The sequence below is a fragment of the Grus americana genome, chromosome 2 (assembly GCF_028858705.1).
Source record: "Grus americana isolate bGruAme1 chromosome 2, bGruAme1.mat, whole genome shotgun sequence".
In the NCBI taxonomy this organism is placed as follows: Eukaryota; Metazoa; Chordata; class Aves; order Gruiformes; family Gruidae; genus Grus; species Grus americana.
The window spans coordinates 20,114,327-20,135,803 of record NC_072853.1 but is presented as its reverse complement, the minus strand read 5'-3'; the positions used below and the strand labels follow the sequence as shown (position 1 = coordinate 20,135,803).

The 21,477-nt window shown below is 37.6% G+C and overlaps 1 long non-coding RNA gene across 1 annotated transcript in view; it reads left to right on the top strand.

The window, feature by feature from the left end:
- The window catches only part of LOC129203782 (uncharacterized), a 42,610-nt gene that overhangs the window by 1,633 nt on the left and 19,500 nt on the right, over positions 1-21,477 (top strand). The gene's annotated exons all lie outside the window — the stretch shown is intronic.

The window sequence follows — 21,477 nt, the reverse complement described above, 5'->3', positions numbered from 1 at the left end:
GCAAGAAACAAGCACAGTAATGAGAGAAAGGTGTAAGGAACTAGTTGGGAAGAGCCTTTTAGGAGAAAGACTTACAACGATACTGTGCCAAGAGAAACTGTCAGGACAACCGTTGTGAATTCCCAAAGTGGAATATATTCTACTCTGGGGACTACTGTTTTGAGAAAAGAAAAGCATGTCTAACTGCTTTAGCTGTATCATTTAGTGAAATAGTTATATCCCTCTTGGTGAAAATTGTTCTAAACTACATTTAAGCTTTCATGACAAAACAGTCTTAGCTAATCTTAACTGAATAACTGGAAATTTGAGTTTATTTCGAACTCTTTCACAAACACCTGACTGAGGAATTATACGAGGCATAGTAACCTCTAGGCCAAATTTCATTTTTGACATAGACCAGACTTGAAGTGCTTTAGCGCTTCTCTTCTGGAAATTCAGTCCACTGTACTTAAGATTCTTAAGTACCAGTGTACTTAAGATTGCTAGTTTGGTTCATGAAATAAAGGCCATTTGGCTAGAGTTATCTAGACAAATATCTTGAGAAAATCAACAGGAATGTGTCTTGCTCGGGTTGGCTCTTTTGATTTCATAGTTCTTAAATAGTGAGGAACTTTTGTCTAAAGGATTGCATTTACATAATTGGTTGTCATTTATCTTACTGTTAACACAGCAGTGGAATCCAACATTCTTTGAATTGTTAGAATTAAATAATCACTAGGAAATCATAGTAAAATATTTTTGTCTCACATTATCAAAGGGAAATTGAACTTGTTAACTTCTTCCACATCCTTTGACATAGAAGACAGACTGTATGATTCAAATCTTATGTAGCTTGTTTATTTTTTTAAATTTTGGTATTTGTAATTCAGAAATGATATTTCTGTCTTTTTTCTTTTAACTTTGTTTATAGCTGAAAAAAGATTTTATTTCCTGCATTCCATAAATATTTTTATACTTGATAGAATAAAAATACTCCTACAATCAAGATTGTGACATCTAGAAGAATTCACTGCTATCAATTATTTCTGGATAACAATCAAATTTACACTAAATGTATATCATAATTCAGCTGAATCATCATAAAATGATGACTGTGTTGATGTGCTATTTAAAGTATTTCCAAAAAAATGAGGAAACACAAGGGTCCCATGTGGAAATACCACGTTAAAACTTTATAATTATTTGATACACTTTTTCTGGTACAAGGATATTAGTAAAGCACTTGTCCAATGGCATGATAATTAAATCAGTGGAGTTACTCTGCCTGTATACTAATGGAACTTGTATAAGCAGGTTTTCCTGACTTGAAAGGATGGCCATATTAAAAAGTTGAGGGTAGCAATGCTTACCTGATTGTACTTTTCCAGCGGGTGCTGTTAGCTCTGTCCTCAACTTTCAATGTGACATTTTCTGTATCTTTGGAAATATTTCTTTTATAAAAATCTGGACAATTTATGGAACTTGTGTTGCAAGGTTCACCTTTGAATCAAGTGAACATTTGAGTAGAAGTCAGTCAGTTCTAATACATTCTCTCTCAAGGTTTCAACCAAACTTAGGTTTTTGTAAAACGTAAATGGAATACTTTTTTCTTTTTTCCCCCCTCCACAAAGGTAATGAAGAACAGAGGAAGCAAAGAGATAATTATTTCATAAAGAGAAGGTTTTTATGTGTGCATTCCACTTGTGGGGAAAAATATTCTCTTTCTCATAGCTTACAAATACAGGACACCTGTCAGAATAAAGGCTTAAGAGTTGATCTCTTATACATGTAGATGTCTCTGCTGACTGACATCCTCTTAAAGGATACATCATGTATTATAATATACTGGCACATGATAGGGTTAAAATTATAATTGTGAGGAAACCCATATGACTTGTGGCTTTGAGTTTGCTCTTAGTCTATTGCTTTGCTTTATTTAGAGAATGCAGTATATCAAAGGAATGGAGAGGGAGGAACCTTTTGCACAGAAATATTCCTTATCTTTCCACCCCTGTGGTACAATTTTGATTTTGTTTGTCACAGTAACAAGAAAAGGAGGGAGAAAGTATAACTTAATTTGAAAATAACAAATTTCCATCTTCAGTGTTACCACCTTGTCCAATTCTATGCTTTCAAGAGAGATTTGAAAGGCCTGTTAGAAGGCAGAACTAGATCTGGGAATTACAGAAGTCTTCAGCAAGCTTGGATTGCTTAGGAATAAATGAATTTGGCTCTGTAAGTATGACATAGTGTACTCTGAGTATACAAAACAAGGCAAAGGAAATTGTAAGTAAAGCTTTTTATCCCAGAGTATTGGAATTGGTGAGGAAAGGCATAATTTAATCTCAAATCTTTATTATTGGTGATGATGGATGAGCATGAAAGAAACCAACTTTGCTTTCCAATCCCAAGTTGTTCACAGGAGAGGGATTTGGAGAAAAACCACTGGAGTTCAGGAATACTTGAACTGGAGATCAGAGAAACAAATGAGGTTTTTCAAAATACGTGTGTTCCAAAGTTATTTTTCAAAATAGCATAATACTTTAGGGGGTACAATAAATCATGTGTTAAGTAACTTGAAATTCATTAGGAAGACTGTTGCTTCTTTGATTTATTAAAAAAAAAAATTACGAAAAGGGAAAGAAAAGGAAATTTTCCCAGTGGGAAATATTTTTAAATGTATCCCCATACATAATAGGTAGGGAAACATAATAGGTTATTATGAAAATGTTCCAATATAATCAGTGTACAACAACTTGTAGTGAATATTATTTTAAAAGTTTATATATGGAAAGAACTCTACATGCTGATGAACAGCAAGCAGCTTTTACTTTATCTTCTTTCTTTGTCCTTGACTGTTTGATCAGTTTAGGTTCAGTTATGAAAAATTAAACATTTGTGGAATGATAGCACATGAAAATCCGAGTTGAAGGTGATAGATATATCTCCAGGCTTTTTAACATAATTTGAAAGCCATCCGAATTTGATATAAACGTGGTTGTAGCCGTGAGTTTAATGGACTCTGTTCTCATTGTATGGTCTTTTTTTGGTCTCAGGTATATTTTCTCACTGTGACTTAAAAAATGTGCTCCTGTCTTCACTGTTCAAGATACAGGGCTTGAAACTATTTTAGCTTAAGATGTTTACCTCCAAGTTTTAGTATTTGAAAATGTTTTAGAAATCTTTCTAATACATAGAAAATGGAGAGGATGTTTGTTTCACGAGGACTTTAGTGTAAGGGTTCCAAACTGCAAGCATTATATAGCAAGTACTTGAAATGGAATAAAATAATTTTTTTTGTCATATTCATGTATGTTAGGTAGTGCCTGCAGAAGTTTACCAGCTTGCGATGAATTAATTTTTGTTGTGTTTTCTTCTTTCATTATATTGTAAATGTTTTGTTACTGCTTTATTTAGTACTATGTTAGTTTCATTGTTTAGTTTCTGCATTATTTAAATCCAACTGTGATGAAACTAGTCGTCTTCCTTTCAGTAATTATGGCACATAATGGATACCATATTGCTCTAATAAGGCCTGCAAATGTGTGACGTTCACAACCCTAAATTTGACTCCTAAATACAGGATTTTAAAATACCTGAACAAAAGTAGTACCCAAATTACTAGATCATCTCACACACACACGCTCCCCCCAGCATTATGTTCAGTAGGTCTTGGCTTCCCTTCGCAGCAGGGAGGTCACTGCTGATCCAGGAATGCTGGGGACAAAATCATGTTGGACTGTGCTGTGCTGCTGCTCACGGTTGCTGGCCTCAGGCGTTACGGACCAAGGTCCCTGAGCACTCCCTGGCAGTCATTTCCACATATAGCCCCTCATCTCAAAGATCTTTCCTCCAGCTGGGATTTTCACCACCTTCTTTCCAGGCCCCTTTCTTCTCTCCAAAGATCATGTCTTCTTTTCAGGGAACCCCTCTTTGAGGCCCTTAGCCTCTTTTTTTCTCACGTAGACTATGTGGAGAAACACAATGCATGATCAGCCTCCTGCTTGGGGTTCTGTCTCTGTATTAACTGAAGGAGTTGGGATGTGCAGTTCTTTAGTCTCGGTTTTATCAAAATTTGTAGCCAGACTGTACTGGTTGCTGGTAGGAAGCAGCAGTCTTCCTGAGAGTTCAAAAGTTCAGTTTTGGACATTCACACAGGTATAGACCCAGTTATCAGCTGCCTGCTAGTGTTGAAACTTCTTTTTTTTCCCCTATAACAGTAAGACACCAAAGATGCCTGAAAATACAAAAAGAAACCATCGCTGCTCTTAGGCTTTGTCCATGGGAAGTGGACTGAGTCACCATGCTAACTACAAGAAAAACGTTCCAGTCTTGCAGTGCTCTCTGTACTCATCTCAAATTAACTTCTCCAGGAGGGTAACATTTTAGGCACATTTGTCGAGGAGGAAAATTGAAGCAGGGAGATGATAAAGACTTACTCAGAGCTAGCACAATAGATTGGTGGCAGAACCAAGGAAAGAGGAAAAGATCTGACCTCAGTCTGGTCTCTTGCAGTACTTAATTGTTGTAGGGGCCTCCAGTCAGTAATGAGTCTAAGACAGCGGAAAGCAGAATTTCTCACGGGGGTGGGGGTTGTGGTGAAGATGTTCATTTCTCTTCTTTTGTTTGAGAGCTGTCTTTGAAGGCATTGTTCTTCCACAGCTGCAGTAGCCTACATTCACTGTGATAATTGTGGGACAATATGTGGAATGGATGATTGATACATGAGATAAAGTTGTGTAAGAATATTACTAGAAGATCATATGGAGATAATAAATTAGGCAAAGGCAGCTCAAAGAAATAAGCTGAGGACAATTTTTGTGGGGTACAGTGTGGGAGATGGCACAGCAGATCCAAATAAGGGTAAAAAAGGGTAAGAGAAACAGCAACTAAAACATTCGCTGGAACATGTGACATAACAGGACATGAATTGAAGTATTACAGATAGGTAAGACAGAAAAAACACAGTAATTAGCTCATGGATAGAAAAGGAAACAAATATGTTCCTGAGGAGCTCTGTACTCCCCGTGCACCCTGTCATCTTTTTTCCATATCAGAAGGAGGTCTAACTGCACTTTTTTCCCTTGGGTAGGAAATCCAAGTGTTCAGGCAGGGTCTGGATATTTGGGGGGCTGGGACCGAGAGACACCACAGAGCTTGCAGAGCAATCTAGACACATCCAAGGAGGCAGGAAGATGCAACAGTAGAGAGATTGCTGCCTTATAAAATGTGGGAGGAACTCTGTGTGTTCAAAGCAGAGGACATGTGGGTAGGCGGTAGGTGTAGGATACAGACAGCAGTCACCATGCAAAGTTTGTTTTGGGTTTGATTTTTCTGTTGTTTTTGAGACACCTTTTATGAATTTATTACCAGCTCTGTGCTAAGGTTTTTGAGCCAGGTATTCTCACATTTTGCAACTCTTATATTTTGCTATTAATTGACTGTACAGTATGGCCTGGACAGTTTGAACTCTCAGCTAATTTAGTTTTAAGAGCATCTTGAAAGATTTTATAACAGGAAAGTTACAGGAGTGGATTAAAAAAAGGGAAGATGCATCCTGCAGTGAGGAGAAATTGTTATTACTAAAGGAGTATCTGAAGTGAAGATTTTAACTTGTTACTGACATCCATCTACTGAGTCCACCACTTAACTCAGGCTTTATAGCAGATACTGTTATAAAGCAAGACCCAGCTGGCTGACTTAGGAACAAGCAGTGGAAGAAGGAATGATACAGACCTGTCAGATTCTCAAATTCACCCTGTGGTTGTGGGCTTCGCTCTCCTTTGACAATAAAGGGAGATTAGCTGCTGACTTAAGATGCTGTGACTGCCTCTTGTAGTACTAACTGGCTCAGAATCCCCATTCTGAATGCAGCCTCAGCAAGGAAGGTGAAGGGAAAGCTGACTTTCCTTTCTCACTGTTGTACACATAATACAATATTGATCTGCACAATTTATATTGGCGTTTTCAGTCAACAGAATATGATGTCATAGATCTCAATAATTATTCTCTCCTTGCCTAACAAGACTGGTATTTCTAGATGTCTGGTATCATATCCTTGTAGACCAGTCTCCTGTGGCATGATATAATCTTAGGGAGTTTGATCCAAACCTATTGAAGGCAGTGGGAAGGATCAGTTGATTTCAGTGGATTTTAGAGGATCAGAAACAGATATAGGATTTGGACCAGAGCATTAGCATAACGGATAATGTTACTGCCTGCAGCAGCACAGTATTTTCCCCACTATGCTAAATGACCTTAAAATATTTAAAGAATTATAAGAGTCAAATTTTCCTTTCCCCTCCCAAAACACTGAAAACATTTCAGTTACCTACGTTAATCTTCTATGATATTGTGTTTCAGAAATACAAGCATCATAAGCTACATACAGGCACAGAATGTTAGGAAATTGTGATACATTTGAAGTTGTTGAAACAACTTTTGTTCATGATGTTATGTGTTACGTTTCATCCCACAGGGAAGGTGTGTGAGCGATTTTTGTTTTGGGGTTTTTTTTTGGTTGGTTATTTTTTGTAAGCGGAGTTATTAGGCCCTGAAAAATGGAACTGCTGATATAATCTGAAATAGTATTTCCTGAAGGGCCATGTTAGGAGTCTAATAAGCCCCATTGTGAGAGTCATTTGTCATTTTATTCCTACAGGCAAATTTGTAAAGTTTAGTGAAGGCTATTTGTCAAAGTTAAATGCTGTTTAAAATTTTGTTTCCAAAATACAAGTAGTTTGTAAATAGTACTAGTTGTCCTTTTCAGATTATTTTGATAAAAATAGTTTTCAATAGGACAGATGGGGGAAAAAAGTATCTAAAGTTAAATTGTTTATACACTTGCTTAATTACGAAGAACTGTTTTTCTGTATAAGTAGTTTCAAGCTGAGCTTGCACAGTTTTAGTCAGAAAATTAGGATGGTCTATGTGTAAAAACTCCACATGCCAATAAGCGAATACTCAGAAAAATGCAGATATGTTAAATAGATTTGATTTGAGAGGGGAATCTAGTGTATTGGTGGCTAAAAGTATATGAATTGTGTATCCTGCTACTTGTTCTTCTCTAAATGCAAATGATACCTTGCAATTCCAGTATATATTTCAAATGGTTATATTTGTAGATGGAAATTAAGCTTCCAGTCTAGTGAATTCCCCCTACTTAACTCTGATATGGTTTAATAACGAGTCCATATGAAGTATTTGCAATACTAGGAAAAGGCTGATGCAAGAACTGTGCGTTTACAGTAGCAAAATGAGTTTTGGTTATTGCTTTTTAACATGAAAATGCTTACAGTTGAGAATCATATTCCACTTAACTATGGCATTAGCATTTTACAGGGAGTTGGGTAAGAACCTTTCTTCTTTTAAATAAGGGGAATTAAAGGTTTTCTTGTATTTTTCATCGAGTTATTAGTTATTTTCTGACAATGCAAAAATGAAGAGTGTAGATAGCTGAATTGACTGTAAACTTGTAGGCTTATAGGGTCTGTTTTAAAGTAGCCCTTAGATAAGTGATCGTCCTTCCAGGTAGCTTGATAGCCAGTCACCCCAATTCATAAAACAAATACTGAAACAAAAAAGGGAGTGCTTGTTTTCCTGAACTTTTTAATCAGCAAACTCTTCCCCAAAGATGGATTAAATCCTCTTTTTTAATTTATTTGACATAAATTAATTAAATTGAAACCTGATTAGCTCACAGTTGGGAGAATCTCTCTGCAATGACTTGGAACACTTGCTAGGGATTAAGCCCAAATCCCAGGCCCTGTATTCTTCTGCACTTTCTTTTTTAGTGACATCACTTGTTCACGGTAAGAGACTTTTGAGCCCTTCTTTCAGAGGCTGCTGAAAGACTTATGTGCCTTTCACCTGTATTTTAAAATGCTTATATGTTAATATTAGATTCAGTAATTCCCCAGTAAGAATTTTCTGAGAGTCAGTTAGTGAATCAGTATTTATGAAGTTGAGTGTATGAGTTACACAAAAGTAGTATTATTTTACTCTAAGCAGCAGAGGAATTGCCATGATTGTCAAGTAGTAATTCCATTAGCTTGATGTCAAAGCTATGCCTCATCTTTTCTGCTAAAGACAAAAGCCCTTGTGAAAATGCTTGCTCATTATCAAGAAATAATAGGATAATACTATGCAGTTAAGTATGAAAAGTTTTATTCTTACATCAACAATATGTTAATGATAAGCATAACATATTGAATTCTTTAGAATAATCATTATATGTTAAAGGTTTTTAGAAGTTTTACAGAGAAGTCGCATTTTTAAGTCCAGATCATAGCCAAAAGGTGGCAGTATTCTATTCAATATTCATTTGCAAAACAGTACAAAAATACATGTATTTATTGACACTTTGCTTCTAATATCAGATCAAACTGGATGATTGTATCCTGAAAATAATGTCGGTTTATGAAAAGGACTTATTTAGAATGAAATTAGAAATGAAATTTCTTGCTTATACCTGAAAGCTTGCAAAAAATAATGTATTATATAAATTTTAAATATTAGGTGTGTAGTGTTTCACATGGTATCTTCATTGTCACTAAAAGATAACTTTGGGGTCTGGATGTTTTTATGGAGTGCTTAAGAGCATCAGAACTTTTCCTCTAAGTTTTGGCAGAGTTAACTCATTTTACCTTCAAAAAGAGAGAAATCCACATGATTTTAATATGAGCCAAAACTGCTGCATTAAAAGCAATTTGTTTTATACGCCCTAGAGATCTAATATTTTTCATAAAGTGAGTATAGGCTTTTTTGTGCTGAGACAACAATAATTTGAAAAGTTGTTGAAATACTGCTTTTCCTGCCTGCCAAGTTGTGTAGCTATACACCAATGGTTTGTCTCAGAATACTTTTATCTCAAAGTTTAAATATTAGTGGGAGAGAATGCTTGCAAGTGCAATTATGTTCAAGCAAATGTTTCCATGTAAATTTTGATCCATAGTTATGTCAGATGTAAATATGAAATTAATGTGGTTACAGAATAAGTTTAAGTCCAATGCAGTAAATAAGTATTTTATGTTAATATGAAATATTTTTAAAAATCACTTCTTGTTACATCCTTTTAGAAATATTAAGAATCAAAGACCCATTCCCCAAATATTGGCCAGTCTGTTTTCCTGTGAATATATTTAATCCTTTTCAGCGTCTAAAAGTTTTGATAAACATTATATGTGGGATAGAAGAAAACTTGATTCAGAGGGCAGGACCTGGGAAATCCAACTGAAATGGTACTGCTTTTTAATAGGCTTCCATATTCACCTCCAGTAGAGCATAATTCATACCTGTCTATGTCTTGTAATGTCAAGCGAAACACAGTACAGTTGCCAAGGGAACCAGAATTAATAGGCCTTGAGATTCATCACTGACTTCTCTCTCTTTTGCTACTTTATTTTCTGGAATAGCCCGGTCACTACATCTCTAAGGGCTATTCCTTCAAAAAAGGACAATAGACACATTTTTGTTCAAGAATCATTTTGGTGTTCTTACATTGACAAGGAAGTGATGTGAAATTTAATTCTTTATTTAATCAAATGAGGCAGAGCATTGTATCACTAGCACAAATTCAGGAAACATCATGAAGATAAGCAGGATGAAAGTATCAGACAAATACAGTTGGATGCAACAGATATAACTAAGAGACTGTTCAGAAGACCAAAATGGATTATGTTAGTTTTTCACCAATAACTCATCACTTTTTAACAAAAAAGGAAGTACAAGTGTGTAAATACTGACTTTCTTAATAATCTGTTTCCTGCTGGGCTCCAATGTTTGTGATCCATCTGCTTCTAGAGTCTATTCCCAAAGAGTATATTAGAAAAGCTACAGAAAGGCCTAGAAATTTCCTGAAATTATTCTGGGAACAAATCCAGAGGATAGTGAAAACTCTGGGACATACTCTTGTATATGGATATCAAAAAGAACCATTGCTTGGGGCAGCATGTTCCCAAGATATTTAATATATCCCTGGAGGAGTGGGGGAAGTCGTCTCAGTGTATGCCTCACATTTTAAGGAAATTTGGTCAGGAAGCACAGCAACACTACAGCAATAATATATTTACATTACATTTCAAATACTGTGAGCACATCTAAAAGCAATGGCTTACACTTTAAATAAAATGTAATTGTCAGAGCTGTCATCTTGTAGGTTAAAGATACTTTATGTATGAGCAGTTACGTAAGAGAGGGCAAATGATGCTCAGTTTTCTTCCTGTAATTAAACTGGGGGGGGTTATGCATTCAGGTATTACTTTTAACAGTAAACTTCTTTGTGATCATGTGTAAGTAGAGCTTTAGGCTGAAGTTTTGTCTGCTAAGAGAAAGATGAGCTCCCTGGACAAAATGAGTGAAGGAGTTGGAAGGTTTTGACATTAATGCACGGGAGGAGGTTTGCATCCGCTGGATGCATGATGCATGTGTGCTCTATACCATGTATTTGCTTCTGTGGATGGCCTGTGCCGATGCGCTTGTTTCTAGGGGCTGCTATCTCTGCTCTTTAGAGAGGCTGTGGTTTCCTCTTGAACTTCTGCCTCTGCCAACACCCTCTGTTTTGTCTTGATGCCAAATGCAGCAGTAGGCGGAATGGGTGAGGCTGCGCACATGTGCGGCCATTCCTGAAGTGCATGTGCTGCATCACATATCAGGTGAGACTAAAATCCTGAGGCCCAGTGAGTTATCCCTGTCTTGCCGGTACTTCAGTAAAGATATAACTGGCTTGCAAATTTTGTCTTGTGTGTTCCTCCAAGAAAACCTTGCAGTGCGCATCAAATCAGCGGTTATTGCTTATGTGTTACAGTGTTGGGTTTGACCTGTCAGTGTTGTGGAAATTAATGGGACATGCTTTCTCCCACTTGATAGGAATTCCTTTTTTTTTTTTTTTTTTGGTGGTCTTTCTGTAGTACACCTTTTAGTAGCTAGCTTCTCAGAAATGTTTCCAAGCTTCAGTTTTCATTGAGCATACTTGTTTTACTTTTTAAAAATAAACTTTTAACTGACGGGCAAAACTTGCCAAAAACTAGTTCATTACATTTGTATGCCTCCACTCACGATTGCTTTTGGGGAATAAAGGAAGGGCAAAATGTAGGTTCTAGGAAATTTTGTGTCTCTAGGGGATTTTGGTATTCTTTAACTTGGGCATAAAATTCAAATTAGTCTACAAGAAAAATATAATTCATATAAAACTGTCCAGCTTTCTTGGAAGTCATAGGGAGACTTTTCAGGGACTTAAATGACGTTGGGTAGGCCAGCACATTCTTTGAAAATACCATTAATGATGACATTGCTAAAGAACGTACAGACAGTGAGACTGATCCTGTGCTCTGTGTGTATTCTGAAATTGCTGTGAAATAATAGAAACTGCAGGGTTTTCCTATCATTTATTTGTGGCACTCGTAGTTACTGTGCACATACCTTACATGGGACGCAAACAAGAGTACAGCATTGGTTTTACAAGAAACTGCTGTTTCTAGTGCAGATTATTGAGACATAATTTTCTAGATTCTGTAGCATTGGTATCTTCCACTCCCACTTTTTGACATTCCTATGCTCACACATTTTGAAGAATTAAATTTGATGAATGTCATCATGCACTTAACATGTATTTTTCTCTAGAGGCTTTGGAGGCTTTGTTTTAAGGGCTGCTTATCATTATGTGGTACACGTTATTACAGTTTTTTACCTTTCCATTTTTCAACCTAAAATTTAGAACATTTTCAGGACAATTTTCTACTTTAGGAGAAATTCCTAATTTACAAATTTCAGTAACACTGTACTGGGGATAAGCATCTTGTTCTATTAATCCCATTCTTCCTTCATGTATGGATAGGGAGGACTTGAAGGAGGATTTTCAAATGTACATGGTTACTCCTTGCTGGAGCTTTGAACTGACATCTTGTTGTGGAGACCTTTGCAGTGGGCTTCACTGGCTTCAGAGGATTTGAAATAGTGGAAATTGTGAGGTTGTGAGATAGGTGGATTGTTAAAACTTAGAGCCACCTCCTTTTGCCTCCTGTGAGTGTGATCTGGTAAAACCTTAGTTTAACTGCTCAGATGAATAGTTATTCTTGCATTCAACAGTCATTACTTCTCATGTAGTAATTTCTGAGATCAGGTGCAAGTCAGTTTTTAACCCAGTTCACTGAGGAAGTAAGGCTTCTGCAGTTGTGCCAGAGGTACCTCTGTTAGTCCCTATGTAACAGCTATTGAACCTGCAGGCCAATTCAGTCAAGTTTAAAAGCAGGGTAGAGATTCCCAAAGGGAAAATCTTTAGTAGTTCCAGGGACTGAAGACAGCCCCTGAACCTATTTGTTCATCTGCCACAGCATGAGAGACTTGATTTTCAGCTGGTGGCCAAGTAGATGGATATTTACATGTTAGCCAGCCCATCAGGTGTGTATCTAGCTGTGAGTTGCAGAGTGTTATGTCTCTTTTCCAACAGGAAACAAATACAAGTACATAAGGAGAACTTGAAGGTAGAGTTGTAAACTGTGAGTGTGTGTTGGTGTTACAGTTCAGCCACAAGACATGAGGACAAAACCAGCTTCTTCAAGAAATACTTGATTGCAGCTAATCAAGTGTGCAACAAACCTTAAACTCTATTTTGTTAGTAATTGCTATCTAATGTATCTACAGTTGAAAATATAATCACACAAGTTAAAGAAATTTAACATCAAAGAACTTAGCACTTTTGGACAATTGCTGTCAGTTTTGTGGACTTCTGTGCTGAGTCTCACAGTCATCCTGAAGTTATCTGAAATTACTGTAAATTCTGCTTAATATAGCAGAACTTTAAAATGCTGGAAATCCTCAGGGAAAAATAGATCCTCTGAAAACCCAAGGCACATCCATATGGTTGATGAAGCTTAAAAATATCTTATTTAATCTTTCTGGCAACTAGCCTATAATCAGTCTCTAAGATGACCTTTCTATATATCAGACTTCAGGAACTGCTGAAATCAGGAGAAATGTAAAAGCAGAAGTGAACTTGTTCATATTTCTTTTCCCATAGTTGTGAAGTAAAGATCTAATACACAACTGAGGGGAAAGGTGTGGGTAGTGCTGTTTGAAATCATGACCCTAAGGGCCTTGCTCTTCTGGGCTTAGGTCAAGATTGTAGCAAAAATGGCATTCTCCACTCCCTTGAAAGGATGTGTGTGTTGCTAATGCAACCCCTTGGAGGCATGAGTAGTTACTCAGAGGAAAATGCTTGTCCTCCCATTGGCAAAATATGTGTAGAAATCACAGCTGTTACTACAAATACTGAAAATGTCTTCAATAGCTGTATACTCTGAGCTCAAATAAAAACTGGCTGGCTCTAGCTATTGTTGTTGCAGAAGTTAAAATTTCTTTTCATCTGTGTGTTGCTCTGCCCTGCCTGATTTTGAAACATCTGTGTATGCAGGTACAAAACTTGATGATATCTCGTAATGAAAATGTTCAAGCTGATTTACACAATGTTGATGTAAATAAAGGGAATATCTGTTTTTCATAGGAAAGCCAGTAAGATGACTGGCTACCTGTCTTGATATGACAAGCTCATATGAAACAGCCCAAAGGAGAACGTTTTGCAAATAGGTGGGTTCTGGAGGTTACAATGCACCTTAGTTTGCAAACTACAAAATACTAATAGGCTGTCTTACAAGGGGTCTTCATATTTGTATGCATATTACTAGCTATTCCATCCCTTCATAATTTAGTATACTTTTAAGGTTTGCTAACAGAACTGTAATTAAATACTGCTTGGAGCACTCCTAAAACTGAAGGTTTGGAAGGAAGGGGTGATTCAATGTGCTGCCTTACAAACAATGACATGCTACCTCAGTTCACTAAAAAGAAATTCACTTTTCCAATTTTTAATCATACAGAGTTCAGATTAGCTTGGAATACAGTTCAATATATTTGTATTTCAGATTTCACTGCTCATAGCACAGTACATTTTTCTATTTACATTAGTTATACTGAAATTAAGAGACATTTTTAGACTCTGTATCCAGACATTGCTGAAACACTAGCTGGTTCATTCATTTTAATAGAACTATTCGCTGAACAAGTGTGAAGAAAACTGATTAATGCACGCTTAAATCCATGAGCTCAAGTGTGATTGTTTTCATTGACAAATTTTACTGAGGAAATCTTTCTATTTCTGCAGATCTTCTTACAGTGTTGCAAAAGAGGAATAACTAACTTCAGGGTGTGTTAATTTAGGATTAAAATGTTCCTGATGTATTTCAAATCATGTAAAAAAGGGAACTGTCTTACAGGTTGAGAGGAGAGAGCACACAAAAAAAAAATTCCTCCAATAATTACTTTTTACTCACTATTATTTTATATTTTTTGTGTAAGCAACTCTGATCATGCCAGAAGGTGTAACTCTATGTGCAAGAATTTGTCATCTCATGTGTGATTGATTGATCATCTTTTGCTTTTATGTTCCCAATATACGATTTTGCCATTGAAAGCAAACATACTAAATAGAAATGCTGTATGACAAATACAGATTTATTTCAACAATCCAAGCTATTGATTTAGAAATCCACAGTTCTCCTTGTAGAAGAACAGAAATATTTGCATAGGAAGCACTTGCCAATATTTCACAAAGCCTTTCAGAGCTCAGAAATAATGCAGTAGATCTGACACCTTGTAAAACATTGCATCTTATGAGCATCTCATCTCCTAGAGATTACCAGCCCTTTAGCACAGGGCTGAGAGCAGGCATCTACAGAGTCTACCCAAAGCACAATAGTAGAAAGAAGCATCTTGCAAATTAATTTTCTCTCTAATTTTGGAAGTTCTTTGTCTTTGCTTGTCACACGTGTTTAGAGGTGGCATATTTCTGATTTTCAGGCCAGTGTATATCCTGGCATAGGTTAACCTTTCCCAAAGCAGCATTAATACCTGTCCTCTTCTCAGTGATTGTGGGAATGTAATTCTGTATTTAGGGTAAATTGCAAAATAGCTCTTACATGCTTCAAGTATATCTTAGATGCAATTTACATGGGGAAATACAGGAGAGTAATCCTGGATCAGGTTTCATCACCCATCCTTTCTCAGTTTTAAGTACTCTAATCACTTTAGCTGTATCAGAGTGGTTGGCACTATCACCACGGTGGTTTTTAGCAGTGAAAGAACACTAAATGACTGAATTCCAACAAGGCCTCGGGACCTGAACTTGAGAAGTAGTGGTTGGCTCTGAAACCCAGTTTAATGTGCTACAGCATCCTGACTTTGACACCTTAAGTCTAACTTCTCTCAAAAAAGAGAGATATTTAGACACGCTTTTTCTGATGTTACCAGAGTCAGGAGGAGAAAAATTTTGCTCCAGGCATATTTGTGTTAACGGAACTTTCACTGTAGCTCTTATAATTGTTTCAATAGGACAGAAGGTCAAATGACTGATCAGGTGCCCCCATTCACTAGTCCTTCAGATCTTTCTGGATGCCAAGAAGAATTTTGGCTTTAAACTGAAAGAACTAGTTCTTAACAGCTTATGTTTAGAATTGTTCATGACACAGAATGGTGGAATTTCTGTGAATAAATAGTAGGTTGAGTAATTTAATTGATTGAAGTGCAGAGAATGCAGGTAAAAATTGTTTTAACCGTTACTGGGTGACTAGAGGCAAAGGCAACATGCAGGGTAGCTGGCTGACATGGCAGCTTTCAATTCACTTTGCAAGTAAAATTACCTCATTTTCCCCTTTGTTTTAATCTACATTTCATTTTGCGTTGTATTGTTCTGAGGAGGCATCATTAATTTTTCCAGTTATTATGCTATCATCCCTGCGTCCCGTGTTGCTTGGGGATGCAGATCTTAATTCTTCTATAAGTTCCTGGTGTCAGTACATCTGTGCAGGATTGTGACTGGAAAAAGAAAAATCTGTGATGATGCCATCAGTTGTCCCTAAGAGAAAAGTTGGCAAAATCAAGCAGTTCTCTGGGATTTTAGGCTACAAGTCCCATAAAACAGTTTGCCAAATGTACATAGCAAAACTGGAAACTTTTGTGAATTTTCATCAGCTGCACTGAAAAAAATATTCTTTTTAATGGTCCTATAGGCCACATGGACGGGAAGATTCATTGCAATGTACTGTAACTAAGTCTCTGTATCCCCTAAACTTTTCTTTACACGGGTAGTTAAACATTGTTGTCAGAAGTCTGGCACGGTTCACGAGCAGGATTCCTTCTGTCGTCTACTCATCAGTTGCTAGCTCTTACGAGGTGCTGCCGGGAGAGAAGGAAATTACTTGTAGTCTGTACAAAAGCACGTTGGCCTTGGCGCCTGGCCCACGCAGGCAGCCGTGGGAGAAGTACGCCCATACGGGGGGATGGAGTTGCTCGAGTAGAGCTCCTCCATCCTCTTCTCAGTAATAGTTCTGTGTTTTCACACAGCTTTCTGTCAAGCTTTGAAATCAAACCAACTTTTAGAGTTGAGAGCTCGCCCAGCCCAGAAGGATATGGCTCCAGTAACTCATGAAGCCTCTTTTAAAATCTGCTGGTGAAATCTTGACCATGTTGCAATCGACGGGCAGGTTTGAAAGCAGGAGATCACCACTGACTTGGGCAGGATTAGACTTTCACCTTGTGGGCCTATACTTGGCTTACATGTTATTGGAAACTTTATAATTGTAATGATGCTGAAAACGTGCAGTGCCCATTGGCTTCTGTAGGACCTCGACTGGATGTTCACATTTCAAAAGATAAACTTTTTTATCTGCTAACTTAGAAAAGAATTTAAGACCAATTTTAGACTTTTAAACTTGGTCTTTCAGCTACTCCATTAATTTAAGGAAAGCAGTAGTACCTGTCCTACCTGTAGCTACTACTAAGGTGAGCACATAGAAACCCCACAGCATTTTACAGCCATCTAACAATTTCTGGAAAGTACAAATGTTCTCTCTTGCTTACCAGTGAGTAGTCAGCTGGGATTTCCTTTTGTGTATGCTGCGTTATTCCCTGCTTTCTCTCTTTGTCCTTGCTGTTAATAAAAAGCTGAATATAAAAATAAAACTTAGTCAAAATCAGAACTGATGTATGAATATAGCATTCAAGAGTATTTTGCCTTTTTTTTTTTGAGAGAGAGGTAATATTTGTTTAATATAACCTGTATGTATTATGGCTGTGTGGGTCTACATGCCAGTGAATGTTTCTGAGTCTTTTTGCAATAAACTACATAATCATACTTTTAGCTTTTGTGATCCCAAAATCTTAACACCACGTCCCAGCCAGTGACCCTTTAATGAATATTGCATTTACATTACCAAATCTCATCTCCATATGTCCATGTGCACTGTGGGGCTCAGAGCAGTTGAAGACTGCTGTAGTTAGGTCTCTGAAATAAAATGAAACACAACTCCAAATGTTAGATGAGGAATTTCTGCAAAGGTGATGTTTAACAATAAAGATGCTGAGGAGAAACTAGTTTGAACTTAGTTCTTCATAAGGAAATTAGTTTGCTCGGTACTGACAGAGAGACTGAGAAGGGGTATTTCTGTAAATGTACACAGTGAACAAGTAAAGAGATTTTTATTAACTGCCAGGGTGAATTCTGTTCAATAAAGCTATCCATATGTGCTTTGAGGAGACAGTTAAGATTGTTTTTTCTCAGAATGATTAATGACAAAGGACATACGACAAAGGACATATAACCAGACACTCAGGTTGACTTTGAGGATGAGTCATTCAGATACAAATGTTAAGTAAAACCAATTATTTTCATTTATTCTTTGAAATGGTGATTTAATAAACAGCCCACCAGGGACAAATTTTTGGTCTAACACATGTAGTGTCCCTTGTAAGTGTTATGGGTTTCTGTTCTGATATAGTGACATTTTTTTCATATCTTAAGAAGACTTACTGAAGGAGATTATAATTTAGAGACTGTTTCATACTTTTATAAACTTCTGTATATATGTATGCATATACATTTGCTCACATGAAGAGAGATATGACAAGGAACCATGTCTGTATATAGTCTATCAATTCTACTGAAAATACTTAATTATTCACTATAAAAATGCTTTGACTACAGGGTAATTTATTATCATATATTCACAGATGCTTTGTCAAGTGACGTTTGAAAGGTTTCAAGGGATGACATATCCACCACCTTTTTTGGAAGACTCTTGATAATCAAATAGGAACGTCAGTAGGACCTTTTTCCTTGATTCACTGCCTACTTTCAACATGCCCCTTTTAAACTGTTTTTATGAGGAGAGGTTACTTGATTACACCATTCTTCTGTTTCTCTGTCTATCCAGCTGCTTGTCTAACAGTCCTCTAGTAATTTCTGAACCTGGTAGCCAATTTCAACCAAATTTGACTGAGGATTGCAGGTCTCAGAACTATTAAGGTCTTACACATTGCATGAAAATTGATGCTAAAGGAGAGAGACTCAAGTCAGTGCCCCACTGAGTAAAGCTTAGTCACAGCTTGCCACAGGGAATTGGCTTAACTGATTGCAAATTCACACTAGTGAATGTAAGTACTGGCTAGCTAAAGCCTTAATTTTGTAGTGAACAACAATATTGGTTTTCAAAGTTTTTGCAAAAAAACTTTTTTCTTGTTCTCTTTGCATTTGGCCCTCCCTTAACTTTTCTTCTTGGCAAGAAGCTGCAAAGGCTTTTTTAAAACTGCACTGAATTTCAGACAATTTCAAAGTAGCAACCTATATGTTAAGCTTACAGTTCAGGGGTAACTAGCACATCATGTTCTGTGAGTAGTTATGAGGAATCTGGAGAAGTTATGGCTTGGTTCACTTTCATTTTAGATTGATCATTAAAACTTTTATTGGATGACTGATACGATTTGTTTCAGAGGGGGGTAAAAAAATCCCTCCTGGTGATGTGATAGAGTAATTAGGATTTGTTATTATGGTACAAGAAAGACATGGAGCTGTTGAAGCAAGTCCAGAGAAGGGCCACGAAGCTGATCAGAGAGATGGAGCACCTCTCCTGTGAAGACAGGCTGAGAGAGTTGGGATTGTTCAGCCTGGAGAAGAGAAGGCTCCGGGGAGATCTGATTGCAGCTTACCGGTACCTGAAGGGGCCTACAGGAAAGATGGTGAGGGACTGTTTATCAGGGAGTGTAGTGACAGGACAAGGGGGAATGGGTTTAACCTGAAGGAGGGTCCATTTAGATTAGATGTTAGGAAGAAATTCTTCCCTGTGAGGGTGGTGAGGCACTGGCACAGGTTGCCCAGAGAGGTTGTGGAGGCCCCATCCCTGGAAGTGTTCAAGGCCAGGTTGGATGGGGCTTTGGGCAACCTGGTCTAGTGGAGGGTGTCCCTGCCCACAGCAGGGGGGTTGGAATTAGATGATCTTTAAGGTCCCTTCCAACCCAGACCATTCTATGATTGTATGATTATATATATATATTGCTTTAAATATTTTCAATGTTTTAAGTTGATTTCTTGCTGAAGAACACTCTTGTTTTCACAGCAGCTGCCATTTTTATCTGCAAAAGTACATGGTAGTGTAGCTTAGAGTCCATCCTTACGCATACAAAAGTCCTACTCATTTCAGGATTAAACTTTTATTATTAATTCTAATGGTTTTAATCTCCGTTAGTTCTCAGTGGGAATACAGACATAAATATTTGAATAAACTTCTTTATTAAACCATTTGTTCTGTCAGAGTTGAAACATCTAACACATTGTCACCCAAAAGGTGCCAGTGAACCTGATGGATGCATGCTTCCCGCCTGCCGTGGGAAAGCAGTATTCCTCACACTGGGTTCACAGGCTTGCAGGCTGGTACCATTGGTATTCCTCACCCTGTGTTCACAGGCTTCCAGACTGGTACCCTGGTGCCAGAGATGACAATTTATAGCTACCAGGCACCAGAATCACTGCCCTGCCATGTAGCTTAGCTTGCCAGACTTTGGCACATCACTGTATGGTTGATGTTCCTGTCCATAGGACACCTCTCTATAGGAGACCGCTACAGGAGTTCTTGTGTATAGTAGCTCAGGTTCAAAGGGCTACATAAGTGATCCATTGACAGTCATGTATTGCTTCTCTAGGAAGTTGTGCTACCTTTTCTGGAAGCAGCTCAGCTGCCTTTGCATTGCTGCACCTGGTGACATAAACATCAAATACCTTTCACTTTCCTCCACTGAGATTACAGATCCAAGAAGGGACTTAATCTATCTAGCTCTCCTGAGATAACTTCTCAGGTATCCAGGAGTTTCCTGTAAAGATGCTCTTAGTACATTTGTGCTGTTAAATGTGTCTGCTGTAGACTCTGATGCCTGGCCCGTAGACCATCTGGGGCAGGATGGTCACATCCATGCTTTTTAGGGCTACTGCACTCTGAAACAGACTGGTCACGTCCATAGTGTTTGACTTTTCTGAGCCTCATATGGTGGCCCTACAGGTTGCTATTTTTTATGTGTTTTTCCGATCAAAGTGTAATGCATGCGTTGTACTTCAGTCTGCTAGAGTGGAGATTTCACTGTATGAATCTTAAGGTATGTGCTGCAGGCTCTAGGGTATGACAGAGAGGAAATGTGGGTTTATTTGCTATAGTGTTGGAGGACTGCACTAAGAAGGATGCAAACACAGTGCAGGCTAGCCTGTGCTGTCTTTTGGGAACAGTTGCTAATGAACTATCCACAGAGCTGCCCTTGTGTTTTGATTTGAAGGGAGCTAGCTGATTTTCTCCAAAGAAAAGCTGGAGAATAATGTATTTATTCAGCATGGGTAGCCAGGTGACCACTGCCTGGGAGTTTGTCAAGGAGCTAAGCACAGTGTAGACATGTCCACTGAGGTCCCCATATGATGTAGTTCATGTGCTGGAAGACACAATGTCATTCTGGGGTATTGCGTGACATGAAGCAGAATATCCAGCTCCTGGGGCAGTTTTCTGGAGTTGTTGGTGCTTCCACTATAAATCACCGGATTTCACCAGGTCTGGAAGTTACAACCTTTGCTGTTTTCATGCCCTTGATCATGAGCCTACCCGTAAGGAAAATAATGCATGCTTAAGGCAGCACAAGGAAGTTAAAGAACATCTTCCTTAGCTTGATACAACTTTTTTTTAATAACATCTCTGCTTAAAATCATCACTTTGGGTAATTTTCACACTTTTTCCACTTTTGTGATTTGTAATATTGTACTGAATTGCCTTCGCTATTGATTTAAAACAAAACTCAGTTCATTTTTCTCACCATTTTTGAATGAAACTATTGTTTCAGATGGTAAAAATAAGATCCATTTCGTATTTAGATGCTTCTGGATACTAAAGCATTTTCTGTCATCACTCCCTAAGCACAAGACTCACGACTAAGCATCATACCAAGGCCTGAGTCATAAAGGACTATAAGTAATGTCTGAACTCATGTGCGCTTCCTTGGAAGCATTTCCACGATTATGTCTTGAAGCTTTCCCAGCTGTAGGTGCATTAATCTGTCCACACCATGGGAGAAGTGAGAACTGGGCTCTTTTTCTAAGGTTTATTCTTTTACTTTGAGAAAAATGTAGAAGGAATGGTCCATCAT